General features: G+C 45.5%; 1 non-coding gene across 1 annotated transcript; it reads right to left on the bottom strand.

The window, feature by feature from the left end:
• Positions 1 to 3,269: 3,269 nt before the first annotated feature.
• On the bottom strand, positions 3,270 to 3,373 carry LOC123595492. Its single transcript, XR_006711195.1, has one exon. It is a non-coding gene; the product is annotated as a U6 spliceosomal RNA (small nuclear RNA).
• Positions 3,374 to 4,498: the final 1,125 nt, after the last annotated feature.

Raw genomic sequence — 4,498 nt, 5'->3', positions numbered from 1 at the left:
GCTTGACAGGAGCGGACAGGCCACGTTCCCTCTGGTCCCCGGGGCCCGGGCCCGGACCCTACCCCCCCCCCCTCCCCCCCGCCGGCCAAGGTCAGGAGCGGGGACGCTGCGTCGCCCCTGTCGCGGAGTACGGAGTCCCCCCAGTCCTCACGAGGGTCCCCTCCTTCCCTCCACAGGGCCTGGGAGGGATGGCTCCCTGTGCTGAGCCGCGCCAGCGTCCAGCAGCCTGGGGCCGAGGAGGCCAGCAATCCCTGACACCCGGCGGGGTAAGCCAAGGCACTTGGGATGAACGGCCATGACAGGGGTCCCCGAGCCCCCGGAGCAGGGGCGGAACGGGCCAGGGTCTGCGTGGGCCCCTCTTTTCAGGGGAGACGGGGCTGGGGGTGTCGGAGAAACGTCCCCGCGGTGGTCGAGCCAGGGCTGCTCTCACCTTGACCCCTGACGGGACGTGGGACCCCCTCCTCGTGTTCAGCCGAGGCAGCGGCTGTCCGACCAGGCCTCACTGCCCAGCGCTGGGAGGAAGTTGGAAGGGCCACTTCCGGTCATGTGGGCCTGGCCCCCAGATCGACAGCGGAGGGGGCGGGCTCTGGGGTTGGCGTGGGGGGATGCGCAGGGGGGCTGGGTTCCAGCGGGGCTGGAGTCCCTCCCGCAGGACTCGCACGCGGGCTTTCGCGGACTCTTAGCAGCTCCTGTGAACTCTCTCTCTGCTGTGCTGTGTCCGAGGGCCTCAGCCCAAGCGTCTCGTTTCCAAGCACCCAGCGGTAGGAAATGTTTGGGGGTCTGAGCTTAGCAGCCATGGCTGGGGCTCTCCCGAGCTGACAATGGCCAGGTGTTGCCTTTGGGGGGGCCCGTGTTCCGTGTGCGAACTGCCTCAATCCTCTCTCGGTGTCTTTCCTTGAGTCCTCTTGGGTGCTGGTCGATGTCCCTCTTCTGCCTTTAGGTCGATGCCATCACTGCCTGTGACTCGGGTGCAGCTACACCTGTCCTGGCTACTGCTGCCAGAGGCCTTCCAGAGACGGCTGCGGGAGGACAGAGTCCTCTGTGGTCCAGTGTTGGAGGTTAGAGATGTTGCACCGAGTTCTTCACAGTCCCGGAGTTGCTCCCGTTTGTAACTGAAGCCTCTCACCCCCGCCATGGTATTGAGAACCCCACAGAGAAAGTCAGTTGCTTCTTAGCCTCATAGCTCTGCCTGTGTCTTCTCCTGACTGACATCACTGCCATTTCTGAAAGCTTCTGGGATACAATTCTGGCCTGTGCATAATTACTATGATACTTGTATTCTATTTTAACACTTTTGGGTTTTTTTGGATTTTTGTATCTTTCTTTCTTTTTTTTTTTTTTTTTTTGTATTTTTGTATAATTTGTATTTTTAACATTTTGTATTTTCGTATCATTTCTCTCCCAGCCTCAAGTAGGGTGTTTTTGGGGTTCTGAGCTTAGCAACTCTACTTGGTGCCCTCCAAACAGGGCAGGACAGGGACTATTTTGTTCTCTCCTATGTCCTGCATGCACCTCTCATTAGTCTCTCAATGTTTCGCTTCATTTCTAATAGTTCTTTGGTTACCTCTAATTAGCTGGCCTATGGCCAACTCCTTATACCAAAGGCTTTGACTTTGTGAGCCTCCTTTCGTGAATTCCTTCTCACCAGGCCACTCCTGCCTGAGGCTTCCCAGAAGTGGCTGCCATAGAATGAGAATCCTGCTGTGTTCTCTTTTCTGGGTGGAGGAGCCCATTCGGATTTCTTTCAAGGAACTTGGAGTTAGCAACTCTGGAGTTCTTTCCTTTGCTCACTTCATACCTCATCACACCCCCTATCAAGGCCCTTAGGAATCCCATGGAAAAGTGGGTTGCCCCTTAGCCTGATCACTCTTCCCGGGGTTTCTTTGGCTGACATCATTCTTACTGATCATGGATTCTGGAACCAGTTTCCATCCTTATGTGCAATTATTGTGATACTCGCTAGTAGTCTGTTTTATTTTTATGCGTTTTGTTCTCATAAGATGTTAGTTAATGAAGGCCAGTTCACATTCACTGGCATATTTTCAAGTGGTTATTAGCACAGCCTGTGGACTCATGCTTCCAATATAAACCCCTGCTTTGGTTCAGTCCTGGTATTTCCCCTTGGTCCTGGCACTTAGGCTCTGAGGAGCTGCCTTAGGTTCCTTTATTGAAGGTGTAGAAATTCATTGTCCTAGGGAATACTGAAAGGATCAAGGGCTGGACTTAAAACCTTCCCTCTAGTCAGTTCTGTCATCTGCCTCTCTTGCAGGCTACGTACTGTCCTCAGTCACACGCAGGCCTCCACCTGCCCACATAGATACTCTAGGTCAAGACAGAGTTAGTATTCCCCAGGGGCTCATCATTTTTGTTGTTTTGCTCTTGTTCATATTCGTTTTGTTTGTTTGTTTCTTTCTTTCTTGGTCAGTTTTTCCAGGGTTGGTTTTGGTTATGGGAAAAAGCAACCTGAGTTGGTGTCATTTTTGTAGCTGTAGGTAAAGCCATAAATCTGTAAATACAGTAAAGAGAATTGACAGCTTTGCAGTGTTCTCTTTTGTATAAATAAACATTGTAAACTGCTTTTTTGAGTACTATTTTTCAGAAGTCGATCAGTAAGTTTTTATAGTTGTCTCCTAAAGAACTTGTAGGTGCCTTTTTGTTTTTGTTTTAGGTGTATCTTGGCTATTGTTGTTTTCAGTGAAATGCTTTCCATTACATATTGTAATTTGTTAGTGATTTTGTTGGCCAGATTCCATAATTGACTATATTGATCTTTTATATATCATCTTTCCGAAGTTGCTTATGTATCTTAATAATTTCTGTACCGGGGCGCCTGGGTGGTTCAGTTGATTGAGTGTCCGACCCTTAATTTCAGCTCAGGTCATGATCCCAGGGCCTGGACTTGGCTTGGAATTCTTTCGGTCTGTCCTCTGCCCCTCTCCCCCACTTGCATACTCTCTCTTTCTCTTAAGAACAAAAAAAATTAATTAATTTTTTAAAAATAAAAAAAAAATAATTTCTGTACCAATTATTTGGAACTTTTTAATTAAGAGATCATATTGTTAGCACAATTTCTTTTCATTATTCTTTTGTCTTATTTACTTTGGTATTCTTATTCTTGTGTGATGGTTGTGTACTGGGTATTTTTTTTCATTCACTCATAGACAGTGGATTTAATACCACTTATCTTTATCTTCTCAACCCTATTGCAGTGGTTCACATTTATTATATTCACGGTAGATTTTAGAAAATGAAAATTCTTACATATTTTTAAAAATATGGAACACTTTGCAAATTTGCCTGTCATCCTTGCATAGGGGCCATGCTAATCTCTGCATCATTCCAATTTTAGTATATGTGCTGCTGAGGGGAGCACAGAAATTCTTGTCTAATGCAAGTTTGCCAAAACTTACTATCATCAAGTGTTATTTACTTATATATTTTGGGGGACGAAAGGCTTTTTCTTTATCCTCGTACATAGTCCTGTCCCTTTCCCCCCTTTTTTGTCAACACAGTGATTTCCATTTGGCAGTGTTTTCTAATGTTGATTCTCTGCTATACTGGAAACACTATGAATTGATTTAGGGTGTTCGTGCAAGCGAGCTTGGTTTTGGTGTTGTTTTATTGAGGGATTCTCATCTGGTCTTTGTATCAACAAGAGGTAGCCTATTAAAATGGTTGAATAACTGCAAATCTTTTTGTATAGTTTAAAAGAATTTTCATGAGATAATTACCTTTTCCTTTACCATTTTGTGCAGTAAGCCCCAAAGCCTGGATGGCCCTGAAATATTTTGATGTTGCCTTGGGTTGGACTGTTGTTTCAGTTTCTTATTTTGTTGATTGAATATTTCTGTTTTTCTGTGGACCTATTTAATCATATATATTATTGACCTTCAAAATAAAGCATGTAGTTATTTCACCAGGAAAATGGGTTTATTTGGAAATAGAAAAGAATTTCAGTTTGGGACTTGCAAGCTATGGCACAACTCCAGGCAAGTCCAAGAACAAAGTCGAGGAATACTCTGGTAGATGGAAAGAGGAGTTGGACGGAGCTCTTAGAAAGTCCATTGGAATAAACTGGGAGTTTAAAGTGGCTTTTCATTGGCAGAGTTGTGACCGTCTCTCATTGGCTGGGATGTTACTGGGCAATGAGATAGTCTTTTTTCCTCCTGCTCTTGTGGTGAAGTCTGAGCTCTTCCTATGGGGAATGCATGTCTACCTGTCTGCAGTTGAAGACAAGGGGTAGGACATGAGAGCTCCCCGTTCTAGCCTCCCGACCCCATTTGAAATGAGTTTTCTTTTATTTAATTTCACAATATCTTGATTAAAATGCTGCGTTTTGTAGGCATATCTCAAAGACATTGCAGGTTTAATTCCACACTATCATAATACGTACTGCAATAAAACAAGTCACATGAATTTTTCGGTTCATTCACACTATACTGTAGTCTATTATGCAAATGCATTATGTCTAAAAAAAAAAAAAAAGAAAAGAAAAGAA

The sequence above is a fragment of the Leopardus geoffroyi genome, chromosome X (assembly GCF_018350155.1).
Source record: "Leopardus geoffroyi isolate Oge1 chromosome X, O.geoffroyi_Oge1_pat1.0, whole genome shotgun sequence".
NCBI lineage: Eukaryota > Metazoa > Chordata > Mammalia > Carnivora > Felidae > Leopardus > Leopardus geoffroyi.
Note: the sequence above shows the minus strand (reverse complement) of the source record. Positions and strands in the feature narration are given on the sequence as shown.